Below are 18,899 nucleotides of genomic sequence, written 5' to 3' on the forward strand. Positions count from 1 at the left end.
AGAGTACATTTTATCAGCCTAAACTAATTTATTGTTTCACTTTAGCATCCATTTAACTGCAGATCACTAGCTTCAACAGCAAGTTTTCCCGCTATCGAGACCACGTCACGGGACGGGCCACGTGTGCCCGCCATGTGTCAACTGCGGTTTCCGCGCACGCGACGCCAGACCACGGTGCGCCCGCAGAGATGCGGCAAGCTCGTGGGCGAGGAGGAACAACTCCCTTCGCCGCCCTTCGTTATGCGCCTCGCCCGTACACAAATAGATGGCAGCACCCGACAGACTCCTACTCGAGCCGTCTTGGCGTGCTTTTGATTATTTTTATCGTCTTTTTCACTCCCTTTAACTTGAAACGACCGGCTGGCCTGGCGGCGGGAGAGGATGCCGGCGGCTCTTAGCGCTCACGTTCTAGCCGCTGCTGCCATCGCCGAGGGCTGGAGGGGCACAACGCTCTCAAAACCTGTTTGTCTGTAAGCCCCAGCGACGAACAACGGCGTACCTGACGGCGGCGCAAACCCGAGACGACGTCTGCGCAATCAGAGCTTACCGATACAGCTTCGGGTGTCATGGGACGCATGAAATCGCCGAGTGGCTGAGGGCCTTGACGACGAACCACGCTGGAGAGCGAAGTTCGTCCCTCGGTGCTCGCTCGGAGTTCAAAGCTCCGGGAGCGGTGGCCCCCTCGTCGAACCTCTCATTTGCCACGTTTGTTGACGTCCGGTAAGCGTTCTTTTCTGTCACTCGGCCCCCATGTGCGCCGCCTTCCGCCTGTGGGCTTGGCGGTTGCCTTGATCGCTCGCCGTTTCTCGGTGCAAATACCTTCGGAAATTCTGTTGACGTCGTGTATTTTAAATCGCCTCGCACAAGGCATAACGCCATGTAGACCCGCTACCTCCGGCCTGTTCCGCAGTCTCATGCGGATGACTCACGGGAAGCGCGCTAACTCAAGTCGGAAGCGTTGTTAAAAGGGAGTGGATATTCGCCCGGCATCCGGCTGAATTGCGCGAGCGGAACTTGGCCGGCAGTGTCTCCTCATTGGCCGGCTGTAGTCACGTGGTTAATGCCGGAATCCTGAGGCAAAAAGCGCTTTGCCGGCACGGGTGTATTTGCCGAGTGTCATTTCGCGAGTGGCCGTCAAGCGAAGATGCCGGCATTTAGTGAGAGAACAATTATATGCCGGTAGTTTGACTTACTCACGCCGTCGCCACGTCTGAAAACACACGCCGTGACGGCAACAGATGTCCGGTTCTGGTTTGACCGGCAATTTGCTTTCGCGGCCGGCCGTCAAGTGACGAGCGCCGGCACTTAGAGCACGGACGTATTTGCAGAGTTTCATTTCGCGAGTGGCCGTCAAGCGAAGACTTAGTGCTGGTAAGCCACGTCTGAAAACGCACGCCGTGACGGCAACAGTTGTCCGGTTCTGGTTTGACCGGCAGTTTGCTTTCGCGGCCGGGCGTCAAGCGACGAGCGCCGGCACTTAGCGCACGGACGTATTTGCAGAGTTTCATTTCGCGAGTGGCCGTCAAGCGAAGAGTGCGGGCATTTAGTGCGGGAACAATTATATGCCGGTAGTTTGACTTAACCACGCCGTCGCCACGTCTGAAAACGCACGTCGTGACGGTACAGTTGTCCGGTTCTGGTTTGACCGGCAGTTTGCTTTCGCGGCCGGCCGTCAAGCGACGAGCGCCGGCACTTAGCGCGGAGACAATTATTTGCCGGTAGTTTTACTTATCCATGGTATAGCCTCCCCTGAAACATGCTGTAACTACTACGACGGCACAAGTCGTCCGGTTGTGGTTTGACCGGCATTTCGCTTCGTTTAACTCAGTCAGAACCTGCTACGGTATATCCTCCACTTAGAATGCCCTGCGAACTTCGCAAGTGTACGGTTGCCTTTCACAATGCACATTGGAGAGAAAAAAAAAAGTGGTGTCGTGTTTCAATTTTTTTATTTCCATGTTGCCAAAATTAATGTCAAACATTTAGAGGTTACGAAAAATTCTGAAATGCACAATACTCACACGAAAGTTACATATTTTTGTTCTTTGGCTGCCTCTGATGACATATGGAAGGGCTATGATATCAGCAAGGCACTACTGAACATCTTGTGCATTTTATGAGATGAAAAAGTCCTTGGCCAGGGAATGTCGCTGGAGCCAACATTTCGACAAACGGGCCTGCTTTGTTAGGGCAGCATTGATGATAACAAGTCCACCTGTCGAAATGTTGGCTCCAGCAAATGCCTTTTCAAGGATTTTTTTCATCTCTGCAAGCTTCCACCTTATCGTCTTTGAATGTCTCCAACACACTCACTTTGCCTTTTTTTTCTTGTTGCACGGTACACAAAAAGTAATTTTAGGCATTATAAAAGGCAACACAAGTCTTAGTTTACACTTAACATGGAAAATATGCACATAAATATTGTCAAAAGTCACCCACAGCGGGAACATTGCACAGTTTCTTCTTTGGCAGCCTCAAATCAGATGGAGGGGTAGGGTATGATAACGGCAATCAGTAGAGGTCAAACTCTACACAAAAGGTAACATCAGGTGATATAAAAAGTAGCACGTCTCGGTTTACAATTTTAACATGGAAAATATGCACATAAATATTGTCACACGTAGTGGGAACAATGCACATAGCAGTTTCTTCTCTGGTAATCTCAAATCACATGGAGGGGTATGTTAATGGCAATTAGTAGAGGTCAAGCTCTACACAAAAGGTAACATCAAGTGATATAAAAAAGTAGCACAGGTCTTAGTTTACAGAATTTTAACATGGAAAATAAGCATATATATATTGTCTATAAAGTCACACGTAGTGGGAACATTGCACAGTTTCTTCTTTGGTAATCTCAAATCGCATGGAGGGGTATGATGCCAGCTACAGTGCCAGTGAAACCTTTCATTGTCTCCATGACATTTCTCACTTTTTTGTTGTTGTTGCATGGTACACAAAAGGTCATTTCAGAAGTTATAGATGGCTTGCACATGATGTCATAGACGCAGCTTCTGAATGAACTGGCACTGCACGATGGTGGCTCTGATGACAAACAAGTTTCGTCTATGTGAAAAGAACATGGCAGGAACATCTGTGTGCAAATAACAAAAGTATACGTGCATGTGGTGTTTTGATAACATTAATGTGGCATCCCTAAACGCCGCGTCCCCACGTGCTGGTGCTCCAACACGGTGCTTTCAATGACATCAATGCAAGCCATCAATAACAAGTAACAAAGTTCTTAGTTTGTACAATGTTGACGTGAAAGCCAACGCACAATGTTGACGTACATATTAGCCAAAGTCACACACACTTGGAACATTGCCACAGTTTCTTTTTTGGCTGCCTCTTCAACAATGTGCAAGGTATATGGTACCAGCGAAGACACCAATCACAAAAAATAGAGTCAAACTTCTCAAGCTCTTCGTGACACTGTTCACATTCCCACTGGTGCATTGATTGTTTCACCTTCACTGTGCTCGTTACAGCGAGCCAAGCATCACTGCTGAAGAAGGGCCTTACAAGGTTGATGTCCACGCACTCGTCCAAAATACCACAGTGCAGCAAATCTGGCTTTGTTTCCACATCTTCTTCTTCAAGAATTTTACCACTGAGGGCACTGTCTGCAGCTGTGTGGCCCACTAGCCACGTCAGGATTGCTGATTTTTTCTCAAAACAAGTGCGTGATCTAAATGGCACAGAGCCTGCACCACGTTTCCGTTTGAGAGGAAGTCCAATAACTGTTGAGCTGTGCCCTTTGGGGCGCCCACACTTCCTCATAGCAGGAGCAACCTTGATGTTTTTAAGAGATTCAGAAGATAGCCCATTTGGCTCATCAGTGTTCGAACATGCAAGGGGTTCGCTTGTTTCGGTTTGTATGAAAGTGGGAGAAACAATGTACTGCGCACCACTTACAGTTGGTGTTTCACCTGAGTCGGAAACAACAGCTTCAACTGCTGGCACAGTGGAGGTGGCAGTGCTGCTTTTGCCTGGTTCTCTAATCTCTTCTTCCGGCAGTGAGGTCGGAGGCATGATGTGTTCGTCATCAGCCTCAAGATCTGCTGTGACTTGCTTTTTAGCAATAATTACATCCTCATCCACAGACCAATGCTTAAGAAGCACCTCTAGAATTTGCAGCCTCTCTCTAAACTTCGGTGTGGAAACTTCAGAAACGATGCTGGCAATCTTGCTAGCAACTGCAGCAGCTTTCCTGTATTTCTGATGGCTAGAAAGTATTGGCTGTTTTTTCGTGTTGTCAATTTGCAGAGGTTCTGGTTGTTCATTTTCTTCTGACACCAGCACCTTCCTGGTGTGGATATAATGTCCTGCCAGCCAGCGGTCCGCACACAAGCTTGGCTCGAACTTGTCCAAACCCAGGTCACAGCGTGTCGCAAACATGTGACAACAGGGGAGACACATGGCCACTCTGAAACTGCAGTTACAGTCATTCGCTGATGCAGCGCTGTTGGAGTGAGCACTGGCTTCATTGGAAAGGCGCAGCTGGCGCTCGATGTGCTTGTAGGCATAAGGTGTCAGTAGCTGACAATATAGCTCGTGATCTTTGTCACTGTTCTTGAGGACCCTCTTCTTTTGTAGCATTGAGGCTGCCTTGTGGCTTCGCTCTTGCCTCGCTGCCTGAACATAGCAAAAGAAGTTTTTTGCAAAGTTTTCTAGAGAACTGTGCCTGTCCACAATGCTTTTTAGCTTTGCATTAATATTTTCTACACGGTTGTTCGTCGAATTAAAAAAATTTCCGCTGAGCCACTTCATGCCCATTGTCCATTCCTTGTAGATTGAATGCCAGTTACTTTCGAAGTACTGAATGATTTGCTTTGGCGACAGTTCCTTTAGGGTCTCATACAAGTTTAAGTACTCATCCTCATTTTTGGCATACACCATCCGCTGCAAGATTTCCAGAGCTGTCTCCTGCTGTGCTTTTGATATACTCATCTTTTGAAGAGAAAGTTCTCTTCTAAAGTTCTCAAGGTGTGAAATGCACAGATCTGTAGGGACGATTTTGGCAGAACTTCTCTTACCACATGGCGCTCCTTGATATCTTTATCCGCCATGGTCACCTTGATCGAGTCCCATTTGCTGTTCAGAGCTTTGAAGACTTCAAAAAACCATTTTAGGGGTCTCCCCGTCTTCCGTCATGAAAAGGCCAACTGCTACAATCTCGCTTTCTCCATTGCCATCTTCTACTACAATGAGGAAGCAAGACATCCGTGTCTCCAGAAGTTTATAGGTGGCGTCAATGAAGATTATTCAGGATAGTTGCTGAAGCTTCTCTTCATCCCCTCATCCTGAAAAAAAATTGCCTTGAGGTCGTTGCTTTCATCCGCCAGGACACGAACAGTGCAGTTGTATTTATCCTGGAGCAACTTCACTGTAGCCTCCAGGTCATTGCGGGGGCACCCTTTTCTGTTCTCAGCTGCCATGTTAGACAAGTCTCTTAGTGTGATAACACTATTTGTTTCGTTCTCCAAGTGCTCTTTTAGGAGCTTTTTGTCTGCACGCAGCTGGAGCATGGATTTAGCTTTTTGTCGCAGCAGAGGTGGCAGCCTCCGTTGCTGAGGTAAGTGCCTATAAAGGGGCTCGGACACGCTGTGATTGGTGTGCTGTAGACACACACTTCGGACTTCCAGGTGTGCTCCATCTTTGGTAGCAACGAAATAGATGTAGAACCCACAGTCTTGCCGGAAGGTCCTGCAAAAACACAGAAAAATAATTGGGGTTGCTGTGAACACGTCTTACACATGTGTGGATAATGAGTAGGATCTAGATTAGGGCACACAAAGCAGTACCAGTGATCTAGCCTCCCTGCATACATTGCATTTACTCTTTCACACCAACTGCAGATACAATGCAGCCACAATGTGGCACTGCAGGTGTAGTGGCCACTTCACAGGGTAAGTGGTACTCAATTATTTGCAAGCTGTTAGTTGAAATCAGCTCAGATTTCAATAAAGTGCTCTATATATATACAAATTACATGAGCTTCATTGCCTTCGCAGGTAATGTACAGTGCTTCCAGCTTAGCGACCCCAACCAGGAAGAATACATGTACTGGTGGCTGACACGCATTCGAAGTGTGCCCGCAGCATGAAGCAGAAAAGTGACATGCTGACCGTTGGTAAACCCTGGTGTATCTTGTGGTTCATGGCAAGGAAATCGAATGGAAAAAAAGCTGTGTTCAAAGCAATTCCTCACTCATAAGTGACTCATGACTGCAGTGAACGAACATTCACTGATTCCCTTGTGAATTCAACTAAGACGACTCGCAGGCAAAAGCAATCTTCTTTTTCTTTTCAGTCGCCACCCTCCAGAAGCTCTGTGCTCCTAGCGTAATACTGCACTGCCTCCAAGATCGGAGGCACCTCACCTGGTTTTGCATTGCCTCCGTGATCGGCCCACCTTTGACTAAGCTACGATGTCATGTCATGGGGGCATCATGTGACGCCACGTCAGAATTTGTGACGTCACGATGACGTCAAATTTTTGCGATCTATGACGTCACGATGACGTCATCACGTGAATCTTTTTTAATCACTTCTAGGAGAGGAGAGGACTAAAGAGAAATTCAGGTAGGCCTTCAGAACAGATGTAGAAACACATGCATGTTACACTGGAAGCGCTCACTGCAAATCTACCAACACATCTTTTGCTGCATGATATGAACGTTGTTGGCGATTAAAGGCTTTCATTTTTCACACTGCTATATGTTGTCGTGCCATATATATATGTACACTGCTAACATGCACAAATGTAATCATGCCACTTACGAGGACGTTCTTTCGGTCGCTGTCGAGGTGAACTTCTTCCCTCCGTGGATGCAGCAGTACTTCACACTCTGATATTTCAGATGCTCACCCATCTTGCTTGCGATGTTGCCGACTCTTTTCTTCGCGGCATTGATGGTTCGCGCATCTCTTTTCCATAGCTGCACAAAGTTAGTTGAGCTGTAGGCGGCGATGGCCTTTTCGAGTTCAGCAAAACTGCCGAACCGGTCACCCACATGGAAGGTTGCGTCACTGGCAGCCAAACGGTCGTCCTGGGGATCGGAGCAGACAGCTGCCCCACCACGCGCGGACGGGCGAGCCTGAACGAAATCGTCGTCTGACGAAGCCATCTTCACAGTGGTCGACGTGGTCCGTTGTGCTGAGAAGCATTCGCGAGTCTGCAACGCCTGCAGACAAGGGCGCTTTCCGTGCGGACAAAACTCGAGAAAGCGCGCTCTTCGCGAGCAGAAGCGCTGTGTAGAAAATACAAAAGTAAAGAAATGGAGCAGGACCGTCCTCCAGAAACACTGGAAGAAGCCCTGGAGGGAAGTGGGGTCCGAAAGACGAAAACCGCAAGCGGGGATGAAACCCTCTCCCCAACTCGGACGGAGGGCCGGCGGCTCTAAACGGGGGCCGGCGCGAGCGACTGAGCAAAGACGTTTTGTATTGATTCTGTGAATATAGTGAGTTGTTTCCTTGTTACTAAAGCTTTCTCGTGTGACTTTCTGACGAGTTTCCGTCGACAAAGTGTAATTAACAAAATCAGAGGCTGGGTCCGAGCCAGTTGGCACATTGACATTATGAAACCGTTAAGCGCACAAAGACGGGAACAAGCGCTCTTTGTGTCGTCTTCTTGTTCCCGTCTTTGTGCGCTTAACGGTTTCATAATGTAATTAACAGAATATGCAACACATTGTTCACGTGACTGCGGCCAGCCAGTGAGAAATATTCCGTTGACGCGCGTTCTTAAAGAATATAGCAAGTAAGAACACGTGACTGTGGCCAGCCAGTAAGAAATATGCCGTCTACGCGCGCTTATAGAACAGAAAGAGCAGGGGAGCAGGTTCTTGGGCAAATACAGCATTTGATACCAGCGCGTCTCAGAAAATCGAAACTACCGGCAAATAACTACAACCTGCCTGCTTATGGTGCCGTCACGCTGCAAAGAAAGTAACAGCGCGAAAGGAACAAAGACGACGGAGACCACGGGACAAGGATTTCTTTGCTCTAAATATGAACCAACTAGCCCTCATCAAGTGTTACTAATGCAAGTCGTCACAGTGCGGTTTCAGGGGTACCAGAAAAAGTAAAAGAAAAACACCGACCAAGATAAAAGAAATTGTGAATTGCTGGTTCTCAATAAAGTTTATTCCTCCTCCTCTGTTACCTTGGTCGGCGCTTTAGAGCACCGACCAAGCGTCGATTGCGTCGATTTACGATGAGCGTCGATTTGCGATACCACTACCGATCGACGATTTACGATACCGCATATTCTGAGCTGCGCTCAAAATATTACGCGGTATCGTAAATCGTCGGTGATTTTTTTCCCTTTATTTCACCATGTTTTCACCGACGTGACGGGACTCCGTCACATGTACCGCCAAATAATGTCTCAGCGCCAGTGCCGCGCTCGTCGCTTGACGGCCGGCCGCTCGCGAAAGCAAGCCGCCGGTCAAATCTTAACCGGACGACTCTTGCCGTCGTAGTAGTCACAGCATGTTTTCAGGGGAGGCCATGGATAAGTAAAACTACCGGCAAATAATTGTCTCCGCGCTAAGTGCCGGCGCTCGTCGCTTTACGGCCGGCCGCGAAAGCCTGCCGGTCAAACCAGAACCGGACAACTGTGCCGTCACGGCATGCGTTTTCAGATGTGGCGACGGTGTGGTTAAGTCATACTACCGGCATATAATTGTTCCCGCACTAAATGCCGGCACTCTTCGCTTGACGGCTGCTCGCGAAACGAAACTCGGAAAATACCCGTGCGCTAAGTACCGGCGCTCGTCGCTTGACGGCCGGCCGCAAAAACAAACTACCACAAAATACCACAAATATTAAGCAATGTTGGGAAAGCATTTTAAATAAAATAAAGCCTTTGTCACATTCCCTGCGAGTAGTTTATTTTTTCCGTGTCGTCTACTGCAAATACGTCCGTGCGCTAAGTGCCGGCGCTCGTCACTTGACGGCCGGCCGCGAAAGCAAATTGCCGGTCAAACCAGAACCGGACATCTGTTGCCGTCACGGCGTGTGTTTTCAGACGTGGCGACGGCGTGAGTAAGTCAACTACCGGCATATAATTGTTCTCTCACTAAATGCCGGCATCTTCGCTTGACGGCCACTCGCGAAATGACACTCGGCAAATACACCCGTGCCGGCAAAGCGCTTTTTGCCTCAGGATTCCGGCATTAACCACGTGACTACAGCCGGCCAATGAGGAGACACTGCCGGCCAAGTTCCGCTCGCGCAATTCAGCCGGATGCCGGGCGAATATATTAAAAGGGAGTGGATATTCGCCCGGCATCCGGCTGAATTGCGCGAGCGGAACTTGGCCGGCAGTGTCTCCTCATTGGCCGGCTGTAGTCACGTGGTTAATGCCGGAATCCTGAGGCAAAAAGCGCTTTGCCGGCACGGGTGTATTTGCCGAGTGTCATTTCGCGAGATATGTCCGCTTTCAAACGTACCGGTTGACTCAGCCAGCGCCCTAAATGCGTCTTGTGTCTCGTACGTCGCTAGCGCACTTGACCCGCAACGGTCAAGACGGGGTCACCAAATGAAGCGCAACTGGCCGCTCTTGAGACAGCGTCTTGTCACTTGCGTGCCCTCCTTTTCACTCGCCTCGTTGGGAGCACCATTCTTCGAAGCTTGGCCTATGGAGCTTTTCACGGGTGGCTATCGGGCTTGCATCTTTACTTCCGCAACGATACAAGTAGTACGTACTGGCCTGGTATATCGCACGCTTTCGTGTGATAAGCTGTTGAGAATTATCGCTGTCGCGCCGAACTCGTCAGCTGCTTTCCACATGTGGCGCGTATCGTTGTAGTCAGTCGCTAGCACGCTATGCTTGGTTGGCATCGCGGAAACAGCATCGTCACCCCGGAATTTCCTTTCTTTGTTTTTCGCTTGGACGCGTTCATTCTTCACTGCCATACCGTGTTCCCCGACGGCAGGAGAACTATTTCCGATCGTGACAGCGCCATAGATCACCAGAGACAAGACCGAGTGCGAAGTTTCTCGAGATAAGAAAAATAGCTGCGGTTTCGGTTGCTCGCAGGCGTGAAACAAAGACGAAAACAACGCACGAAAAACAATAGTAATAAATTAAAGAAGCGGAGGGAGATATGGCCTGTGGAGCACACGCGCTGCCGGCCACGGGCAAAGGGGGGCCCGCGGTGGGGTCTAGAGCGAGTTATTTTCGGTTCGGAACCTCCGGGAAGAATACATGGTTGATTGGGTTGAATAAAGGGTGAATGGCCGTCCCGGCGACCGCCACAAGAGACATGACGCCGGGACCCATTGTTTGCATATATGGCGAGGAATCGCTGTTGAAATAGCCAGCTGTTGGAAGCTCGTTGGCTGAAGACGTCAATTTGTTCAGTCGCAAAGGAGGCAGTGGTTCAGTATAACTTCGCCCAGCAACTGTTGTTGCTAGGCTCTGCAAGAAAAGTACGCATACCCGCTAGTGACGTCGTTCCCTGATGTGATGTGTGCTCCAAATCGACACGACCGTATGATGCTTATACTCTTGGGAACCAGTTCTGGTGTGTTGTAGCACAAAGTACAAGAAATTTAGCAGATGTTGATCTTTCATTTTTTTTTTTTTTGCCAAGGGAGATAAACAAAGTATTATTGCCCTTTCGATCTTTCTCACTTGAAATTCAGATAGAAATTAAGGCGAGTTAGTACCGATTCATTATTATGAAATGGGCACCACTGAATAATGTACAAACACAAGTGTATGTGTTCGTGTATTATTCCGTCTTTTCCCTCTTGAAACTTGAAACACATGCACATATACATAAGGGGGGGGGGGTCTGAACCCCCATGCCCCCCGACAAAATGAAAGCTTGCCTATGTCCCTCTTGGTGGTATACTAACTTAAAATATAAAAACGAGTGTAGTACTACATATCATAACCACGAACATCTTTAGGTTCACTGAGGAAAGCAATTGGGCCTTTACACAAATGAAGTAACCTGTACTCAATCTGAAGTGATGTGTGCATCTGTAGTTGACTACTACATGTTGTAGTTAAATAATTAACTGGTTAACATGCAGAGCATTTGCTCCTCTCGTAAACTGATTCTTTCTGCAGCCTAATAAAAAAAGTTTCTTTCATTATGAAAAAAAAAAAATGTACAGCAATGGCTGACTGCTGTTGACTTACAGTTCGTAGTAGCAGTCATGTGATGGGCCCAATTGATGGCTATTACTCACATGCATAGTTCTGTGCCCGTATACGAGCCCATATAAATGCACTACACCCATACATACTTCGTCACCACAGAAGATTTGAGAATATTTTGTCGCCTTCTTGAATACAAATCAAATAGACACACTGACATTTGAAATTGTAAATATCTATAAGAAAGGAAACGCTTCACACTTCAAATATGTAGACAGCTGATAAATAAGCATCCTGTGAGAACATCCTTTTTATGGGTGCTTTTGCACCCATAAGGACGATTTTCGGGAAAACAAATTGCAGGAAATTGTGTACAAGTTACACACACCAATTAAAATATTAGCCTGTCAGTATTTTATTTTTTTGTACTCCAGTGCAAAGTTGAGGTGTATATATGTGTATATTTTGTTCTTAGGGGAGTTGTTAATTTGTCTTATGTTTAAGTAAACCACAGTTTAGTGTAAATACCAATCTTTAACTTTACTGAACAAACTTAAGTTGCACCTAATATGGCCTTACGTTCTTAACTCATCACTTAGTTTTCATTAGTTAAACGTCACATACTGGCGATGATGGCAGTAACATGGTATACTATTAACCACTTAAGTGCCGATTAAATTACGAAAAACTGTTCGAAAATTGCCAAATTTTTTTATGACACAATATGCTTCAGTAACACGTTCAGAACAGAAAAATACTTGCGAAAACATTTTATGACACATAAAAATGCTTTATTCATCATATTTCGCACCGTCATGTAATACCCAGGCCCACAGCCTGGAATTTTTTTCAGGGGGGAAGGGCGGGGGCCCACTTACTGAAGGCCTTGAAAAACACCTATTTTCGTTATTTATTTTCAGTAAAACAACCCCCTCCATCAGAATTACGGGGGGCGGGGGTGCCCAGGCCCCTAGGGCCCCTCCCCCCCTGGCTGCAGCCCTGGTAATGCCCCATACCTGGGGCATTTGACGTGTATTCCGAAAGAAATTTCTGCAACTCCAGAAAGTAAGGGTTCCATTTGACTTTTTGTGGACAAAATGTACTATTCTTCGAAGAACTACAAACTATATGAGGCTACCGTACTTGTGGTAGCGTTCAAAGCACGGCACTGCACCATGTTCGTTTATAATGCGTGTAAAACACAAGGCGCGCATTTCGCCGTTTAGTGTGCAGACTCTCATTCAATGAAAGCGCCAGTCACGGAACCCATGCTGCCATCTATGCTTTAAATGGGAAAACACCGTTTCACAAGCTGGGCTCGTCAAAAGCCTCTTGAAACATTGCTGAAGAGCCGTGATGAGCACAGTCATAAGCAAAAAAGTGACAATTTCTCATGACGAGCTCAACTCGTCATAAGCAGTTAAGGGGTTAAAAAGGGGTGGCATAATGTCTAGCACACAAGTCACTCAAGAATGCAAATTCTGGTTAAATAAGCTTGAGCGTTTCGGTATGACACATTTAGTGCAAATACAAGTGTGACAGAATCGCAAGGATTACGGGAAATCCATTAGTGTAATTGTATAGCTAATTTTCTGATGAGGCTGTAAAATCCGAAGACTTCGTTCTAATATGAACCGGGTTTTAAAGACGATATGCCTGAAGAGATAGAGCAGCACATCCCAACGCTGCCATTTATTCCAGAGAAAGAACCAAGATCCCCATGCCATGCGTCATTTCTCGTCTTTCTCATTTTCTAGCACGTGCTATGTTTTCCGTTATTAACAGAGGCAGATCGCTCAGCTAATGGCAACATGGTCGCTTTTGCTGTTCACACATACAAGCGCAGTTCGCTTATGACATAAAAAAAACTACAGGCATGGTTCTCATAATGAAACCATGCACAAGAGTCACGTCCCAGCATGAGCAGTGCCTTTCCTGCATTTGAACCATGGCCGGTGCTGCCATTAGATGGGCAAGTAAGCAATGCAGGGAAGTGCACTTGCCAATTTGGAAAAGGGTCTGTTCTAGGGGGACTGCCTAAAACAAATTAAGCAGCATTACATTATTAATACAGTAGCCAGCAACCTGTGTAACCTAAACAGATACAATTTCATGATCATATACAGACTCATACAAATAATGCAAGAAAGCAAGACAGCACAATTTAGTTGCTGCAGGCTGGTAAAACTTGCATGGCAGCTGGTAGATGGCTCAAAATAAAAACTTGAATATACCTCGGCGTAAAGTTAGTTCCTAATATGGCTTCCCATTTATTCATTCATGTCTTAATTTTGCGCTGTTTATTAATCGCCTCACATAAAGAAGGAACTCACTTGGTTCTGAAATGTCAAAAAATGAAGACATTGTTTGGTTTGAGCCATTTGAAAGTCCTAATTATATGACCCAATCAGACACACAGTTTTGTGGAAACATTTAACTTCGAGATACTCTTAGCATGAAAAAAAAAAATGGGCTAAATTATTTGTACTTTTTTTCTTCAAGCAAATGTGATAAAAAATGCAGTTATATACAGTGGAATCTCGTTGATACGATTCTGCATAATACATTTTTTGGCCTTATACATTTTCCTTTTTATTCCTGGCCAACGTCCCTAGGAAATAATGCATTTTCATGCATTTAATACTATCACATCTTTGCCCAAAATTGGATAATAAGAGAGCAAAAGTGGATCTTGACCGATATATCAAGAAATCATATGTTTATTCTTCGGTAAATATACTAACTCAAACTGCATTCCAATTAGCCATGATATGCGCGTTGCAGAGTTGCTACGTTGCATGATGATGAGGATGATGTGCCCGGTGAATAATTTCAGAATTCAGAAGTATACTTTTCAGAATTTACTCCTAGACATTGAAAAGAAGAAAATGCAGTGCAAATTGAACAGCTACTTCAATGTGGCTCAATAAAAGTGAGTTGCTGACGGAGTATGCATATTTTCCTTCTTTTTTTAACCTTTTTGGTTACTGCGATTTTTGCATATGTTTCATTTTCCAGATCCCCTAAACAACATATCAACGAGATTCCACTGTAGATGGTTTGAGTTTCACTGAAACACTATACATTGCTTCATACAAATGACACTTGCTGTTAAATAATCATAGTGAAGGGAACAGCGCAGATACCGACAAGAACAAAAAAAGGCACAAGTTAGACAAATGGTATCTGCACTGTTCCCTTCACTACCTTGTACCAATAAGCCCAAGTGGAAATTGTGCTCAAATAATCATAATTGCCCTTTGTTGGAGTAAGTTGGAAGTAAGTCATGGTGTATCGTGGAGTAAGTCGTGAAAAGTTGCAGTAAGTCGTGGTAAGAGTTTTGAGACTGAACCTGGAATTTAGGAAGGCCGTTTGTTTCGTACAACAGGTATCCACCATGCCTTCGCGGGAGCAGCCCAGGACCAGTTCATTTTCGTGCAGCAGCCCAAACTGCACAGGTCTTTTGCTGGGTTCTGTAGCGTCAGTGCTGGTGATTGGAGGCATCTTCTTGGCCTTCCACAACTGGGACTACAACTGGCTTCTTGTGTCTGGCATTGGGTCGCTACTAGTCCTTATTGCGGCTGCAGTGCCTTTCTGCAGTCGGGAGAGCGGCAGACCGGTTCACGGCAAGCGAGGAAATGGTAGCTTGCACATGGTGAGACTGCACTCATTGTTGCCTCTTGCGTTTATTAAAGTGAAAGCATTGTATGTCTTATCAAACGGGGAAACGTGGCAGTCAGCGTAGTCATCATCGTCGACACGAATGATTTCAACATCATCGTTGTAAATAATATTGATGGTGGTAATGATTATCTTCATCACTTATGCCGAAGATGACAAACACCCTGGCTAAAGAGGAGGTTGGTTGAGAAAATCATAGTTCAGAATATGCAGAGCTTCCCAAGAGAGCTCAAGGGGTTCCTTTGGAACTACTCTAGAGCAGAATTGTTCACGGTAGTAGTCTATTAGAAAACGTAAGAGCTAGATGAAACAAATGTAATGACTCATCTCGAGCTTATTCTCTTAAATGATCAACATCAAACAAAAAATAGATGTTCATATGACGCGGTGACTGAAATGTGTTGCAATAGCAACTTTTGTACCTTCTTGCATAAGGTGTCATTGACGTGTGTACACGTCATAATAATTTGCTGGTTCATGTGTGTGTTGATAAATTTAAAATAGCGCAAGACAAAGCTTGGCATTATGCTGTATGAGTAGAGGACAGTGAGTGGAGCACTTGATTGGCCATCAGCCTTGTTAATGAAGGTGCACTCAAAGACTGTCTGGAAAAAAAAATTTGCAAGGTCAAATAAATGGTCGAATTCCACATTTTTGTTCAGGTATTTGTTGGGCCACATTAATTGAAACGGATGCCATAACCCTCTCTTCTTCTAAGGTGCAACGGCATTACATTTGTGAATGGAGAAGTTTAAGCGGCATACAAAGACAAATTGACGGACGAAATACTTTACAGCTAGCAGTAGGGAGTTTATATCCATGGTTAGTTCGAACTTGGTTGTGGTTTTCTGTGCCTACCTGACCACTATTTGTTGAAATCTGGCCTTAGGTAATTATGCAGCAATTGGCACTACTATAGAACATTCATTTGTGTTCACAGGCCAACAGCGAAACACTGCCATCAGCTCCTCCGCTGAGTGCCACATACTCTGTCAGCCAGCTGTCATTGAACATCCTACCTCCATTGTATCCTGGATGCGACGAACTACCGCCAAGTCCACAAAACAGCCCACCGAATGGTGTTCCCGTCAACCATATTATGAACATCAATGGGCAGAGCTACCTTCTACTGCCCATTGTGTCGCCTACGGCACAGACCAATACCAGGTAGGTCAACCTTGCACCATGCATTTTTGGCAGCCAGTACAATACGAATGCCTTGCTATGAGCCCGCATATTTCGCTTTTGGTGCAAGACAAATGTGTTCAAATGGCCTCGGAAAAAACAAAAAGTCTCGCACTGCACTAGCAAAATGCCCTTTCTAAGCTGTACCCACCGTGGTAGCAGCCCAGTGGCTGTGGTAATGAGCTGCAACACCATGGCTTTGGTCCTAGCCTTGGCAAATGCATTTTGATGGGCGCTAAATGCAAAAAACGCTCATACATTCTGCACTTACATGCACACTGCGGAACTCTGGGCTGTCAATATTGAGCCACTCTCCCCCCTACAGTGTGCCGCATGATCGTGTTGTAGTTTTGGTAGCTAAAACTCCATATTTCGCAGGTCATATGAACATTTCTTTGTGGAAGGTAGATTATTAGTGCAGAAGATTACAATGAAATGGATTCGGGAATGGAGTTTTAGACAGGACATAACACAGATGATGTGATAACGGAATATACACCCAAGGCCTGCGGCACACCGTAAAATGTGTGTATATTGGTGATGCTGTGGGTTTATCGTGTCTTGTCTTTGATTCTTCTCGGTGCTAGAAAAGCCAGTCTCTCAGAAGTCATCAGTCAGTGTCATTTTTCAATGCAATGCAATCCTCCTTTATCGATGAAGAATTTAGACGCTGTCTAAAAATCTAGTAATGCTGCTGTAACACAATTTCACAGAGGCATGGCACCTGTTCATTAAACATAGCCGTTTCTAGCATAACAAGTGTCTATTCGTGGAAAGAAGAGTGCAGTCTACTATCACAAAGTGACTAAATTATTTCTATTTATGTAGCATCACTTATAACCAAGCTACTATACTACACAAAGCCTTTGCTTTAAACAACTTTGTTCTTTTTTTCTCTCACAGCACCACTACAGAGGCACAGAACCCCTGCTACTTCAGCTGCCCTGTCCTGCCTTCAGGTTGAGCTGCCAACGAAAACAGGAAAGTGAGCGGCAGAACGAACTCAACACTGCAGGTTGACGCGAACGTTGTGTCAGAAGTTCCAGTCACAAACTCATCAACACAGAGAGACCTCCTTTGCGAGTCTCCACCAGCAGAAGACATGACGTCTCCAGCTGCCCACATCACCGCTGCCAGCGAGTGTGCCCAGTGCACCCGCCATCCAAGTGTTCGACGCAATTCCACTGACAACGCCGACAGCGGAGCGCCGCGAGCCAGGCTACCCCTGCGGTAACTGCACAATTCAGAAATGGCCAATTGCAACAGCCGACCGAGCCAGTCGAACAAACTCTGTCAGTGAGAGGACAACGATCGAGCTGCCAGACGATCTTCTTAGTGCCTCAGAGACTGATGTTGCCATCAGCGACCAATTGCCGCTCATTGTCATCGACCCCGAGAACTCCGAAACTGTTCTCGAGAATGCTCACGACGACTCTACTGCGAGCACAAATGCGTCGCAGGCCGAGAAACGACACAGACTTTTTGCTGGCGGTAGGGGCAGATGCCAGTGATGTGGACGATGACGACAGGCTCGTTGGGGCCACGCCTCCGCCCAGCTACGAAGAAGTGGCGAGTGAACGAAACCCGAATGCATTTGAAAGTTCTTTCGGAACACTGTGATTGGCCACTGTGATGCTGGACTGTAACACGGTCGTGGTGAAGTCACATCAGTTTGCTCGTGGGAGTGTTGCAATGGTTTAGCTTCTTCTAGGCAGCATGTACAACTTGACAACTCACTAGGAAAATGCCCGTGGAACACTTTTAAGAATTGATATTTTAAAACGCAGCTGTCTAAAGTGAGCTTATTGTGCTCTACTAGATCATGAGTGCATTTCAAGGAAATGAGGCCTGGTCAAGGCACTTTGCTGGGCAGAGTGGGCTTGGATGTGTGTGTGCAGACAGACAGACAACAGGGTCAGTGCATTTAGTGCAGAAGTGTTTTTGACTAACACAGTGTGCGAATATGCAGGGTGTTATGGAAAGTGCATTGTACAGTGTAAATGAAGAGGCAATGATGTAAAGATAAACAAGAAATCTTTTTGCAGGCAGCTTGGCTCTTGGTATGCTTATAATCTATAGTCGAGACATGTAAGACAAATTCAGCGAGGTCATCTGGTGAAATTGAGTAACATTTTTGTTTGGCACTGTCAGTGTCTCTCTCTGACTGCTCAGTCAGTGCAGCACAGATGTTCCGATAGTGCAGTTTATTTTCGGTGCCAATGGGTAAGGGATGGTAAATGAGTGGTCTGGTTGTATGTTGATGCAAATGTAAGGCAGCTAATATTATGAAAAGCAGCGATAAAATAGAGATTAAATGCACTGCTTGTAAAGCAGAATTTGTATAATTTACTTCAGTTGTTTACATCTTCAATATGCAGAAAACAATTCACTGTGGAACTGTGAACACAAATGGAAGTGCTTAAGTAATTTTTTAAACATTTATGACATAACTAGTTGTCTGTGCTGAACTTGCAATACTTGTATTGCAAAACTATGTAAGCAACATGACATGCGAATAGTCACTCAATACTGCAACCCATGTCACAGAATTTTATGGCAGCAAGGCATTCCTTTTGTGACTGGCTTTTGTGCCACATCGTGCTTACTTCATGGTTTCACACGAAGGAGAAAAAATGTTCTCAGATTATTTTATGATATTTTGCTCGGCTTGACATTTTGAAACATTTCAGAGCCTTTTTTCTGGTTGTAAGGAAGCTGAATCTTTTATTTTTTTACATGGTATTTTGACGACATATGTGTAAGACGACGACTTGTTGACCGAGTCGGGAACTAGGGTCCAAGCAACTTTGTTCCGTTCACACTGCCTCTGAGAAAAAATAAAGTTTGTGAAATGTGTTTGAACGTGTGTGGAAACAAATACCAAGTAGTACGTACCAAATAACATGCATACCAAG

The 18,899-nt window shown here is 45.8% G+C and overlaps 1 pseudogene; it reads left to right on the forward strand.

The window, feature by feature from the left end:
* The first annotated feature begins 323 nt into the window (after positions 1-323).
* Positions 324-18,840, forward strand: LOC119385857 (uncharacterized; annotated as a pseudogene).
* The last annotated feature ends 59 nt before the right edge of the window (positions 18,841-18,899 follow it).

This window comes from Rhipicephalus sanguineus, chromosome 3 (assembly GCF_013339695.2).
Source record: "Rhipicephalus sanguineus isolate Rsan-2018 chromosome 3, BIME_Rsan_1.4, whole genome shotgun sequence".
In the NCBI taxonomy this organism is placed as follows: domain Eukaryota; kingdom Metazoa; phylum Arthropoda; class Arachnida; order Ixodida; family Ixodidae; genus Rhipicephalus; species Rhipicephalus sanguineus.